Here is a 15,478-nt window from a genome sequence, read left to right on the forward strand (position 1 = left end):
TCATAGCTTCTTCTGGGCCTGCAGTTTCTTACAAATAGTCAGCTCAAGATAATCCTTATGCCAAAGAGGCATATTTTGGGATGGCAAATTCTGCCTCCCTGCAATATGAGCATGAATTTTTAATGAAGACTTAAAATCTTGATGTCAAATTCAGGCATAGTTTTTTTTTCCTCCAGAAAAACGAGGAGTTACTACTCTACATATAGTAAGTATAATTTTAAACTTAAGGAAAACTGGCTTTCAAAAAACAACACTGTGAGCCTTTACATATTTTATGCGAACTCTGTGCAAGACCGTGAGATAGCAGAGGGGATACTGTTGGTCAAATAAGATTGTAAATATGACATATATGTTTGCTTGCTTATAGTTTGCATTGGGTGTGGGGGACAGGCTGTAAACAGGCAGGGTCATTATATTCTAAGGCTTAGTTTTAAGACTAAGCTTTTCCCCACACTGTTGACTGTTGCATGATAGAGGGTGGTGCACTCTCATGAGGAATCCCATTATGCCTCAGATAAGTGACTTTGTATCAGAGACTTCCTTGTTTGTATATTGGATTAAAGGTTTCTATTTCTATACTATAAAATGGGGCAGACCGGGAGCTTGCTCTCTCTCAGTTTCTGAGATTAGCATTAGAGAGGAGAGCAGAGAAAGGCCACGTGGAGGAGAGGAGAAGCAGCCAAGATGTCAGAGTGCTGAAGGAGAAGCCAGTTTGTGCAGAGAGAAGGAGATGGGGAACAGAGGTGAATAAGGCTGGTGAGCTAGAAACCTTTACTTCTAGGAAACTTGGATAAGTCAGTGGCTTTGGGAGCCCTGAATGGAAAGGGAAGTCTTTTCCCACTGTGTGTATTTCTTGCCCACAGAGTGCAAGCTAGGATTAAAGCTAATGGCCCATCAGTTCTTGGCTCTGTTGTTTTATTACTGTCTGTCCGAATCAAATGCGAACCTGCATGGGCCAGGCGGCTGTGATGGTGGCTGCAGCTACTGGCCTTACAGATACAAAGATGAAAATATAACATATGTATAAATGAGGCAAAAGAAAAACAAATGGTCTCAAAAAGCAGCCCAATAAACTTGGCACAGTTCTTTCCACACATGAGCCTTTTAGTATTAGGCATCTGGGCTTCCAGCCAGGGTCAAGACTGAGTGGCTGGTCCTTCATGACTATCTTGCTGTAATTTCAAGAAGCTTTAAAACCTGTAAGGAGCTAGAAACATCTTCCTTCAATTAGTACCCCTAGGATGTAATGTAAAAATACCTCGATCCTCAGCCATGTGCAGTCATCATCTGTGGGCAAGGACTGCATCTGCATTGCAATGCCTGAGAAAATGAATTTGACCTTGCCTTCCACACTTTATCTGATTACCTTCTGTTAATAACAACCAAACTAATTAAAAGGTTAACTCTATAACTATATTTGACTTCCTGCAGAATCTTCACAAGTATGATTAAAAATCATCATAGGCAATTATCCCATCCAGTAAATCAAGATAATTCAAATGCATGCCTCTGATAATTTTTTAGCAGAAATTCAGACACCAGGAAAAGTTATCAATTATGAGTTGCATATGCCAAAGCAATTTGAAAAATAGACTTGAAGGATAGCTTCCTTCTCTGATAGGTACTGCAATTACTTAAGAATTCACCCCAGACAGATTTTGTAACCATTATTGTTCCTACTCTTCTTCATCAACACTCCTCTCTTCACTACGTGAATTCTATTAATAGACATAGTGCAAAGTATTTAACAGACAACCTGAATTTTTTCAGGTTTTGATACCAAATCTAAAATGTCATTGTAAAGATTAGAACACGTCACCCCAAAATCTAGTACTTTAGCATGAGGACTATTTTGAGCTAAAGAAAATCAAAGCCCAAAACACTCAGAAAAAGTTTTTCTACCTCCCCCTTAACTGCCTAAAATAATTTAGAAAACCTAGTCCAGAAAAAGAGTTATCACCAGAAGTAACTACAAAGAGTATGGGCTAAGTGTGGTGGGTTAGGGGAGCTTGGCAGTTCCTGTTTGTTCAAATTCCTCTCTGTGTCCCAGGATCTCTGCATGGCCTGGCAAACATTTGTTTACCAAACACTTGCTCTTTCTGTCTTTCTGCAAGTTGTCTTCCTTCCCTTTGTAATCCTAGACCTCTACTTCCTTTCTTCTTAGCTCAGGTTGGCATACAAACTTCAACTGCATGACTCCCTGTGTGTCTTATATTCTTATAGGCACTGTATATATGTAATTAAATATGTTTTTCCCAGATTAATCTGCCTTATGTTAATTTGAGAATTAGACCAACCAAAGAACCTTGAGGGATAGAAAGAAAAATGTTCCACTCCCATAGCATCGATTATAAGACACACCATTATTTATGTAACACTATAAAAGAAAAAGTGTTTCAAATTAAATTAGAACATAATGTTTCTTAATTGCTTAGAAAAGTTTTGTATAATTTTTGAAAAAACTTTTTAAACTTAGATTTTTTTGTTTAAAAATTAAATTTAATGAGGTAACATTAATCAATAAGAGTACATATGAAGATTTCAGGTGAACATCTCTGTAACATTCGAACTGTTGATTGTGTTGTGTGCCCATCACCTAAAGTCAAATCATTTTCCATCATTGTGTATTTGTCCCTCTTTAAATTTAGATTTTAAACATAGATTTTAATCATGTGGCCCTGGCCAGTTGGCTCAATGGATAGAGCATGGACCCAGTGTGTGTACATCCTGGGTTCAATACCTGGTCAGGGCACAAATGAGAAGCAACCATCTGCTTCTCTCCCCCCTCCCTCTCCCTCTTTTCTCTCTTCCCCTCTTGCAGCCAGTGGCTCAGTTGGTCCAAGCGTTGGCCCCAGGCACTGAGAATAGCTTGGTTGATTTGAACATAGGCCCTGCATGGAGGAGGGAAGTTGCCAGGTGGATTCTGATCAGGGTGCATGCGGGAGTCTGTCTATCTCTCCTCCTCTCACTTAAAAAAAATATCATGCTAAATTTTCTAGCAGCTATCCTTGAAATGGATTTCATCTTTATACTAAAGATATTTTAAAAGCATTTATAAAATTATAAATAAATATAAAATAATATTAATAAAATATTTTCAATTGACTTTAGAATGTGTTCATGTATGCTGCTGGTTCTTTGTGGTGTAACGAAAGTAATATCAACATAATAATTAATGCAAGAAAAGGCAGAGTTCTTTACCATTAGTCAGTTATATATGAGGGTGTGATGTGTGCTGTGACCCCAAACAAGAGAAAAAGATTGAAACATAAAATTAAATTATGATAGTTCCAGCCTACAAGTAGAGGTTATGTTTTGATTATCTGTTTTCTGTCTTCACCTATAAATTTACCCTTTGAGCAATAACTGGCTCACATACAAAGCAATCTTCTTCTGATTAGTTTTCACCTTGTTCCCCCAAAGCCACATCAAAAAGGTACCAATTTAGATGATGAAGCCAGACTTAATGGCTAGCTGCACCGTATAAAGGCTCCACACTGAATGAGCTACATGGGTTTAAAAGATAAATAGGCAATTCCTGGGTTTAGGTTTTTCCTTAAGAGTTTTTTTTTTCTTTTAAAGATCAGATTTGAAATCCAGTAAGACACTTCATGATGTTTTTCCTTTTCTACTGTATACCTGAAATGGTGACTCAATCTATTTCTTATTAAACAACACTTGGGCTAAACCTTCAGAGAAATTAGAAAATGGCTCCAAAGTTTGAAAAACAATTCATTAAAAATACATATTGAGCTCCTATTTATAATCTAGGTACAGGCACAAGGGATGTAGGAAAACAGGATGTATTCGTTTTTTTCTGTTTAACAAATTGTTTCAAAATCTCAACAGCTTGCTATAACGAACATTTCTTTAATATTTCTTATTTTATAAGTCTACTGTTATTTCAATCATTTCAACTGAACTAGGCCAAACTCCACAGAGGGCTATGTCTACTCCACACTATAGGACTCAGACTGAAGAAGCAAGGACTCTCTGGACCACACTTTTCATGGAGAGCAGTAGTAGCTCATTAAAGCTGGTAGGAACTTGCAGTGCATGCCAGTGATCAGTTTATAGCCCTTCAGTTCCAAATTCACCTTAAATACCTGCTTTGTAATAGTAAACTAGACTCTTTACTTACTTGTTCTTTACAATGAACATGTCCTTTATATATAGTAAACTTCACCAGTGGAAGAACATTACAGGAGGAAGGAGGTTTCTTTTTCTGGTTCCAGTATACTGAGAGTATACTTTTTGCTTCTGTTGCATGGTGCATGTGTAGAGGAACATCTAGTGGTACTCTGTCCCAGCTATGTGCTGAGAGTGCACCGTCACTCAGTAATCTCACAGCCTGGCTCAGGCCCAGTGACTTGCAAGACCTGACCCTCCTGAAGTGGACACTGGTATACTACAGACCTCATGCTCACAGTGGTGCCCTAGCTCTCTTTGCATACCCACTCATGAGCCTTGGCTCACTTGTATCCCAGAGGTTGTTTCCTATAGCTGTCCCAACACAGATACCATGTTTCACAGACTATATTCCATTTTGCTAGCAAGTGGGCTCCAGATACCTTGATTCCCTGATCATCAGCCTCAACTCACTTGCATCTCACAGAGTTGTTTTCTGATGCCTGGTAACTGTGGACCAGCTCTAACCAGTGCAATCCAGCAAACTTCTCTACCATCCAATAGCTACAGCCATAAGATCTCCAATGAGATCTAAACTAATCCTTGCAAAGCAGCTCCCTTTCAATTATTGCCCTCCCTTGAGTACTTTCCCTCATTTCTAGAGTTTCCTTTATATCATTATAGTTATTCTTCTATCACAGTTCAGTAATTCATTATATATACAGCTCAGAAAAATTAGGGGATATTTTATTGCTTCATATTCGTTTTTGAAATATCCCCTAATTTTTGTGAGCAGTATATTAAATTTCCCCTACTCAAATAAATTACTATGTGATTTCTATCTCCTGATTCAACTCAGACCCATGTACTATGCTTTTTAATGCTTCAGTTCAGAACTGACATTTCTGCTCATATTTAATTGGTCAACTCAAGTCATTTGGTCCAATCCAAATTAATGAGGTTGGACTATATCTTCCACTTACACCAATGGGAGCTACTGCAAAGTCACATGGCCAAAGGCATGGATGTATAATTCTATTTACAATAAGTTGGAACCTGCCTCATTGAGCATATTGGGAAAGAAAGATATTAAGAAATTCCTGGATCCCTGGTCCTGGTTGATTAAAGTTTCATCCTGATACACCAAGGTTGCAAGTTCAATCTCTGGTCAGGGCACAGACAAAAATCAACCAATGAATGCATAAATAAGTGGAACAACAAATCAATGTTTCTTTTTGTCTCTCTCTAAAATCAATTAAAATTTTTTAAAAGAAATTCCTGAAAAAATAAGAGTTATGAAGAGAGAATACAAAGCATTTGGATAGAAAAGTCTATAGCATCATAGAAGATCTCTTAAGCATAGTTATTATCTCTTAGTTAGATAAAGAATTGGAGGAAGAGCAGCATATGTAAGCAGAAGGAGCAGCATATGTAAAGACTGAAAACAAGAGAATATTCAGCAACACTGAAAGAAGTTATATGTCACTGAGCAATGATAGACAAAAAAAATCAAATTTTTGCATTAATGGCAATTCATTGATAGATGGTGACAAGAAATTGCAAAACAAATGTTCTAAGAAACATTGTTTTCAGACTGTAATGAGATTTTAAAATTCCAGTACTAAATTATTTTTCATAACATTTGTAGCACATGCTCAAGAAAGATACTATGTCATTGCATAAGTCCAAAGGAAAAAAGTTTATAATTATCAATAACCCCATAACTCAAGCTTCATTATATCAGTTGAGTTAACTGAAACTGTGAGGTACAGAAAACCTAACTTAAACTGGTTCAAATAACAAAGTGATTTTATTGGCCCATTTTATTATACAGTCTAGAGTTTAATGAAGTGGCCCATGATATCAGTAAGGACTGAGTTTCCTTCTGTTAGTCCACTTAACTTTATGATGAGGCTGGCCATGACTGTGGCCATAGAAAGATTACTAACAGCTCCTGCCTCTACATCCATCTAAGTTACAAAGCATTTGTCCAAGCTTCATTTTATGTCAACCTAAAAATCAGTGAGAAGTGTTCTTTATAAAAAGCTGCATTTATTCTCTTAACTCAAAGAATAGTAAAAGAAAAGTTTTGGGCTTTAAGTTTTAAGTAGACCATTAATATTAGTTGATATTAATAATTTAATGTCCTAATATAATTTATGTCTAGGTGTAACTTTGGCTTAAGACTATAGGAGGAAAACATTCTTCGCCAGGAGTCTGTTAAGAAAAAATTATAGACTCAATGAGAACACTGTCCAAACCAGATTGAATAAAGGTGACTAAGCAGAAACCAAGTGATTCCCTGACAGTCGCACTATATTGTGACAAGTCATTATGTGTGGACTAGACATTCAATGGAAGCAGATCTAAAAAAAATGTCAGCCATAAATTGTGAGATGATTTTACTAGAGAGTTCAGTGTATATATTTTATAAAATATTAATTTGAAATACAAGGCATTTTAGTAGAAAGATAAGCAGGAATAGGCTAAGATAGGTGGCTAACTCTAGAGGCTATTTAATCAATATAATAAAGAACCCAAAAGAAATAGCTATATCTCTGCTGAGAATTCCTATTTTTCATTTCACTCTAATTGCATTTTTCTTTATTTTGTTGAATATGGTTATAGAGCTGTTTTAAGGTTCATGTCTGATAATTCCAGCATCTCAGTCATCAAAAGATTGGTGTCTATTGATTGTCCTTTCACTTAAGAATGAGTCACATTTTTCTGATATTTTGTATATTGAGTGATTTGGATTGTAATTGAAAGTTATAGAGACTCTGAATTCTGTTAAATTCCTCCAAAGAGCATGAATGATTTTTTTTTGAGCAGGTGTTTTAACTGAAAATTCTGTTCTGCCCATGGTAGGTTGCAACTTATATCTCAGTTCAGTTTTTTTACCCTCAACTGCAAACTTCTTTGAGTCTTCATCATGCATGTGAGATCCAGGAGTCATATTGTGAAAGGGGTTTCAACATAGAATTTGATGTTTACTAGCTCTGCCTCTCTTCTTTCTGGGCCTCCCTGCACTTTCCAGCAGCTGTGGCCTCTGTGAGTTCTGCCTTTTGCTTGCCAAGACAAAAAGAAGCAGGTCAAGATAGCATCACGTTGTGATCACAGGCTGCCATTTTGCTAAAACTGCAATAACTGGGAACTTTTAATATGACAGTTATTTCTTCCAAATTTAAACTTCCCTGTATACTCTGCCTACTTTGGTTTATTCTCTAGAGTTTTTATGTAATTGTTTTTTATAATTTGTCCAGAATGTATAATTGTTATCCATGGGAGATTAGGCTTATTAAGAGTTTATGCCAACATCTGAGAAGTGAAACTACAGCACTAGACATTCAAATATGAATTTAAAAAATCATCACTTGCCTCAAAGAACTCAAAGTTTAATAGAGGAAGCCCACATGGAAACAAATAACTTATAACACATGATTATAAAGTTCAATTTTGAACATAGAGTCAAGGTATAGAGTTCATAAAAAAAAATCAAGAATTCTTTGGAGGGGTAGGTGACATCTGATATGACCCATGGATGAAGAGCAAGGTTGTGTTGAGTAAAAGGGGAAAGGAAAGGAGAGGCTGGAAGAATCCAAACCGTGACCTGACATTTGCATAGACCTGATATTTTAAATTATAATCATATCCATGATTTCATGATGTTTAATGAATTCAGTGAAGTCAAAATGTTGGGCCAGCCTGACCTGTGGTGGCGCAGTGGATAAAGCATCGACCTGGAAATGCTGAGGTTGCCGGTTTGAAACCCTGGGCTTGCCTGGTCAAGGCACATATGAGAGTTGATGCTTCCAGCTCCTCCCCCCTTCTCTCTCTCTGTCTCTCCTCTCTCTCTCTCTCTCCTCTCTAAAATGAATAAATAAAAAATTTTTAAAAAAAATTTTAAAAAAAATGTTGGGCCAATCCACAGAAATATTTTCCATTTTCTTGAAACAAATCTAAGCTGTCTTTATGTGAGAAAAAGAATGTACATATTAGCCCCAAGTAGAACTTGAGAAGAATAATATTGTAACTATTGGAATTGTTTCTAAACATAAATCAAATGTGGCATTGGCTCCCAAATATTATGAGCAGCACCATATCATCCTTGTTTCTAAAAGAAAAATGTTATTGTCTTAAAATCCTGCCAAACTGCCCAGAGAACAATATTTCTTTCAGTTTGAATTTTTTTTCTCACTCTCTGAAAAATAGTTATAATAACATTGTGCTATCGTGTTGTTTACACACACACACACACACACACACACACACACACACACTACACTCTCTTCATTCTGCAAAAATCCAAAGGTTCAACTGAAGAACTACTCCTCTGCTCCATTACATTCTTTTTTTGGAACTTCCACTTCTCATACCCTTCAGTGCAGGGGTCCCCAAACTACGGGCCCGCGGACCACATGCGGCCCCCTGAGGCCATTTATCCGGCCCCCACCGCACTTCCAGAAGGGGCACTTCTTTCATTGGTGGTCAGTGAGAGGAGCATAGTTCCCATTGAAATACTGGTCAGTTTGTTGATTTAAATTTACTTGTTCTTTATTTTAAATGTTATATTTGTTCCCATTTTGTTTTTTTTTTACTTTAAAATAAGATATGTGCAGTGTGCATAGGGATTTGTTCATAGTTTTTTTTATAGTCCGGCCCTCCAATGGTCTGAGGGACAGTGAACTGGCCCCATGTGTAAAATGTTTGGGGACCCCTGCTTTAGTGTCTCCCAAACCTGGCTGTGAACCATAATTACCGGGGGAGGGAGGGTGTTTCTTCAAAATAAATTATTTTTCAGGGCCCCGCTTGAAATTCCAATCTCTGAGATTGGGTCTATATTTCATAGTTCTCCAAGTGATTTTAATATATTCCAGCACCCATCAACTAGGAACCATTAATTAATAAGCATCACATGATTAATACTTTTTGTCTAACTGATTCCTATATATTGGTTTGTGTTCTATATCAAGCCTTCTCAACCTCTGAAGTGCATATGAATCGACAAAACAGCTTGCTAAAGTGCAAATGATGATTTAGCAGATCTGGATTGGGGTCACAGACTATTTCTAACAAAGTGATGCTGAGGCTGCTGGTCCTTGCAACACACTGTGGACCCAGCTTTTAGGTAATGGATACTTTTGGATCAGAGGCTCTGCTTTTAGATTTCTTTCCTTCAAATGATACAATCAATAACTATTGGCCACTATTTTAAATTATGTGCATTTTATCCCATGCCATGTTTAATTATTTCACTTGATACAACTTTATGAGGTGGTCCATTTCTTTTTCTTAAAATTTTCTACCTTTTCTCCTCAATAGTGAAGATTCTATCACCATTTGAGGAAGCTGGGCATTTTATCTGCTATTCCTGCTAAGAGATTTTAAGGTTAAGGGAAAATACAGAGATTTCATACTTCAAGACAAATTTTAGATCATCTGGTAGAGTTCTTCTCAATGTATAAATATAACCTTCAAATCAGCTACATCAGAATCTCCTGGCTGTTAAAAAGGCAAGTATCTGTACGCCCTCCTAAGTAAGAATACTTGGGGGTGGGGTGTTTTTTTTTAATTTAAGGGGAGAGCGCGAACACAGTCCCCCCCTACCACAAACTATGCAGTCGAGTTTCCCACATTTGGGGAAATCGCAGGGGTCAGCACATCCGGAGTGAAATGGATAAGCCTCGCCCTGGGAAAACCACCTTCGTGATCATGGTATCTCCCCTGCCAGGTAAGTATGAGGGGGTGGGTTTTAAGACTACCTTTCAAGTGAGTGTCCCAAGCTCAAGCACATCAAAGTTTGGGTAACATGGACCGACCTGTGCTCCTTCTTCTAACAGTTGAGGAAACTGAAGTCCAGAGAATAATAACAATAATACAAACAAGCAGCCATAATGCTGATCACTTTACATGATGGCTTAATTTAATTTGAATCCTTATAACAACCCTAAGAGATAATATGTGGAAACTAGAGATATTAAAAAAAAAAGTTACTCTCTATGTCAGACAGCTAATGGTGGCAGACTTAGATCTAGAACCCAGGTTTCTTGTCATTCTTTCTGTTGTATTTACCTTCTAGTTCCCTTCTTCTTCCGTAAGTTATTTCACTAAAGGATCATCCCATTGCTTTCATGTATTCTTTGTCTCTATCCCATTCTTAGAAAGAATCAAAAAAGAACTGAGAGCCACCAGCCCTGAGAGCCAGTCCAGTCCATCCCTTGCTCCATCCCTCTTCTTTACCTGTTAGTCAGCCCTATCCTGCCATTCAAGTTGCTCACTCACAGAGGTGGGACAGGGATAATTTTGACTTATTAAGGGATATTAAAAGACAACATTCAAAAAGGATAAAATCACTCATAAAAAGATAAAATGAACAAGTGCTATTCATTTTTATTGTCATTAATTAACAAAGAACTGGAAAAGATGTCACAAAAAAGGCAAAGACTCACAAATTTATACACAGTTAAAGGCATGTTGAAATGAATTTGCAAAAACTGGTCTAGTCGTTGGTCAATAATAAAGTGAATCACACTGGACACAGCTAGTTTGCACTTGTATGGACTAGAATTGTTTACATTGTCATCAGTTTTCTACCAGTTAACTCCTGTCTATTTAGAGTCATGGAATAGCCTAGTCAAAGGCAAAGGCTAATACCCTGGTAGGATGAGCTAATCCCTGAGAGACTCTAACATTCCATTAAAAGGATACTCAGTAATTTCTTTTGCCCATTCTAAACAAAGTCTTACATTTTTCCTTATACTCTCTCTCTCCTTATCTAAAAGTAATCAAAAGAAAGTAACATTTAAGAACATTTCTTCATCATCACAAAAGAAGGCTGGTCTCAGAGGTCTGCTCTGATTATTTACACAGCTGTAACATGTATTCATTTACTATACAGGACTTTCAAAATTAATTTCCTTAAAAGTTTTTATTAGAGAATTCAAACTGGACGTCTATTATTTGCTATCTTGAGGCAAAGAAACCAAGCTCAAGAAGCACTCTGTGCCAGATTTCATTTGCACTATCTATAAATTCTCCTCAAGGACCCCAAAATATATCAATATTTCTGGCATGCCCAGAAGTAACGTTTCTGACCTCAGTAAGGCTGGACCTTCTAAGTCCCATAGGAGTTTTCCTGGGAGACCTTTCTTTGTAGACTTTAGCTCCAGAAATAAAGTCAATTTGAGTTCCATAAAAGTGTCTGGCCATACCTGATTCAATGAGCATAATTCTCAAATATGATACCCCAGACAAGATGTTGGTTTTAAAACTGTTTCTTTCAATTAATTCTACTAAGAAAAAGAGGGTGTGTGTGTGAATATTTAAATGAACTATGCAAATAATTATATTGACATGAAAAATAAGGAACTTAGTTAAAATTTTGGAATTCAGGGGCAGTGGTAGAAGAAGGAAACAGATCAGTGAAAGTCAAGTATAATTTTAAACATTATGGGCCTGACCTGTGGTGGCGCAGTGGGATAAAGCGTCGACCTGGAACACTGAGGTCGCCGGTTCAAAACCTTGGGCTTGCCTGGTCAAGGCACATATGGGAGTTGATGCTTCCTGCTCCTCCCCCTTCTCTCTCTCTCTGTCTCTCTCTCTCTCACTCCTCTCTCTCTAAAAAATCAATAAATAAAATATTTCTTAAAAAATAATAATAATTTTAAACATTATGGGTTACAAAAATATTCATCAATTGATGAAAGGATAAAGAAAATATGGCAAATCCATATAATGAACTACTCAGCAATCAAACAAAACAAAACATTGATATAGCTACAGCATGCATGAACCTTGAAAGCATTATACTGAGTGAAAGAATCTAGTCACAAAAGACCACACGTGTAATTCCACTTATATGAAATGTGCAGAATAAGCAAATCCATAGAGACAGAAAGTGGATGAGTGCTTGCCAGAGGCTGGGTAATGGGGTGGAGGAGGGAGTGAGGAGTGAATGACTGCTAATGGATTCAGGGTTTCTTTTTAGGATGACGAATGTTTTAAAATTGACTGTGGTAGCGGCAATCTTCACTCCATGAATTGACTAAAAACAACTGAATTGTATACTTTAAATGAGTAAATTGTGTAGTGTACAAATTATATCTCAATAAAGCTGTTAAAAATATAGGTTACACACAGCTTAAGTATAAAAAGAAAGGTCTTTCTCATATCATCTAGAAAACAATTATTCCAAACAAGTAACCACAATAAACTTTTTCTCATCAGTTCATTCAGTCCTTATGTAGTTAGTCCTAGTCCTGATGGATCTTGGGTTAGTAGTATCATGAAACCATCTGCTTCTTCACTAAACAATATTCTGGAAATCCTAACTCAGTCCATTGAGGTGATCTCAAAGTTGTCTAAGTGATGCCATCAGAAGCTTGTACCCAAGGATCTCCTTTTGAAAGTATCAATAATTTGAATTACCTGTTATAGTCCTTTTTGACAAGGCTCTGAGATGGCCCTATTTTGCTCAAGACTCAAATATAGCTTGTAGCTTATAGCAGAGCCTTCAGGCAAGAATTGAAGTATAACAAAAACTATCTGCAGAGCAAAGAGACTTTCACTAAAAACAAACCTTTACTGAAAATTTTCATATGTGAAATATCTGATAAGAGTTTGTAATAGGAATAATACAACTGCCAAAGAAGTTAGGTTGTTTCTAGGTCATGAAAAGCAAAGATAATAAAGTCACCTTAAAAATGAACATTTTAAAACAAAAAAGAGATATCATAATTGTAAAGAATCTTAGTTATTTAATAAGTAAGAAATGTGAAACCTTTTTTTCATTAATAATCAAGAATGTGATAAAGTCAACATAAAATGCAGAAAATTATTCTGATTAGACAGAATCTCTACTATCTAGAAAGCCAAAAATAACCCTTCATATTATAGGCAAAACCAATAAGCAGTAAACTAAGGAAATAAGGCCATCAAAATTGAGCACACTTTGCCAAGATTTTAACACATTTTAAACTTTTTTTGGACTCAGGTATGATAAACCAGGGTAAATAAAATTTACCTTCCAAGTTTTATCTTTAATTAGCTCCTCATATTCTAGAATAAACTGACACTTTAAGATAGATCTTAACGGTTCTGCAAGGTCAGCAATAATTTTATTATACTATTAAAATGTCATTAATATGCAACATGTTCACCATTGCTATCTTTAAATGAATCAACAAATAAGTGTTGTAAAATTCTCTCAGTATTTATTTCTGATGCTGTAAGTATTGATAGTTAATTCACATACACACAAGATTTTTGGATCCTCAATAAAATCCTAAAAGATAACAAAAAAGACAAAGACAATACTACTACATTAAGACAAAAGTAAACTTTTCTTTAAAAAACAAAGATATATGCATAGTTGTATTTTTCTGACACTATTTCTCCCAGAGTAGTTTCAACCATTTATAATTATTATAATCTTTAACAAAAGTAACTAACTTCTGCCTGACCAGTGGTGGCATAATGAGATACTGAGGTCCCAAGTTCAAAACCCCAAGGTCGTGAGCTTGAGCACAGTCTCATCTGGCTTGAGCATGGGGCTGCTGGCTTGAGCATAGGATCATAACCATGATCCCATGGTCGTTGGATTGAGCTCAAAGGCCGCTGGCTTGAAACTCAAGGTTGCTGGTTTGAGCAAGGTGCCACTGACTCGGCTGGAGCCCCTCCAACCCCTTCAAGGCACATATGAGAAAGCAGTCAATTAACAACCAAAGTGCTGCAACTATGAGCTGATTCTTTTCATCTCTCTCCCTTCCTGTCTGTCTATCTGTCTGTCCTTCTCTCTCTGCCACACACACACACACACACACACACACACACACACACACACACACACACGAAAGTAAATAACTTCTATATCATGAAGAAAAGAAGGAGGGATGGATAATTGAGAACTCTGTCATGCACAAGAATGTTAGTAGACAGGCAAAGCTCATACTACAACTTTCAACAGTCATACACTTCCCTTTTATACCTTCTCCATAGTGGCAAAAATGAACACATTCATTAACACGACACAAGGATACAGCCTCTCTATGGCATATATAAAAAATAAAACTTTATAAACATAAACATATATCTGGCAATTATGTGACCTAGGTACCCAATGGTCAGTCATTAACTTAATCTAATATCAGCCCAAAATTTTAAGATATTTTCAGGTCTTGGAAATTATCTTTAGGGCAACAAACTACAAAACATAATTGTAGCTGAAATATAAAGTTTTTCAGAATAATTACTCCATTTCGTTAACTCAAATTTACATTTTTCATAATTTTAAACACTAAGTAAGAAAAGTGTTAGTTTATTTGATCTGTACACATTTAAGAAAAACATACAAGTTGAATAAAACATTGTTTAATACTGATAAATTAGAGAAGACATGGCTGCTTTTATTAAAACAAAATTGTTTAACTTGTCTCTTATACTTATAGAAGGACAATTCCATGTTTATATACTAGATCCCATACATTTTTATCTATTCAAATATTATTAGTCAATATTTGCCTATTTCAAGAGCTTCCTTTACACAGTTATTTTTCTTTTTAAAAATTTTATTTGGAAAATTAAATTTAATGGAGTAAAATTGATCAATAAGAGTATACAGGTTTCATGTAAATATTTCTATGGCATTTGAACTGTTGATTGTATTGTGTGTCCATCACCCAAATTCAAATCATTTTCTTTCATCATATATTTGCCCCTCTTTACTCCACCCCTATCGACTCCCCCACAATCCCCTCCCCCTGGTAACTACTTTACTTTTATCTATGTCCATGAGTCTGATTTTTATATCCCACCTATGTGTGAAATCATATAGTTCTTAGCTTTTTCTGATTTACTTATTTCACTTAGTATAATGTTCTCAAGGTTCATCCATGTTCTCGTAAATGGCACTATGTCATCATTTCATATTTGTCCAGAAGCACAGAGGTTGCCAGTTCTATCCCTGACCACAGAGGTATGGTCAGGGCACATACAGGAACAGATATTACCGTCTCTCTCTTGCTCTCTGCCTTCCTCTCTTGAAAATCAATAAAATAAACACTTTAGAAGAAATGCAATTCTTTTTAATCAAATATATGTGTTAAAATAACCCCATCCAATAAAAACCAAGAAGTTCTTCAATCCACCCACCCCAATGTCTTTTCTTCCACTTCTTTAAAAAATACTGTAATGTCTTCCTTGCCTCCACTTTCAAATTGTTCCTTTACTATTCAACCTACTTTTTTGAAGCCCATCTGTACCAAGCCACAAGGTACTCTAACTGTGACCACCGATGGCCTTAATAATACCATATACCATGAGCATGTGTCACCTCACTTATCTTCATAGTGGT

General features: G+C 36.3%; 1 non-coding gene across 1 annotated transcript; it reads right to left on the reverse strand.

Annotated features, from left to right (window-relative positions):
* Positions 1 to 9,703: 9,703 nt before the first annotated feature.
* LOC136386523 (U1 spliceosomal RNA) lies at positions 9,704 to 9,867 on the reverse strand. Its single transcript, XR_010747917.1, has one exon. It is a non-coding gene; the product is annotated as a U1 spliceosomal RNA (small nuclear RNA).
* Between the last annotated feature and the right edge of the window lie 5,611 nt (positions 9,868 to 15,478).

The sequence above is a fragment of the Saccopteryx leptura genome, chromosome X (genome assembly GCF_036850995.1).
Source record: "Saccopteryx leptura isolate mSacLep1 chromosome X, mSacLep1_pri_phased_curated, whole genome shotgun sequence".
Lineage (NCBI taxonomy): Eukaryota > Metazoa > Chordata > Mammalia > Chiroptera > Emballonuridae > Saccopteryx > Saccopteryx leptura.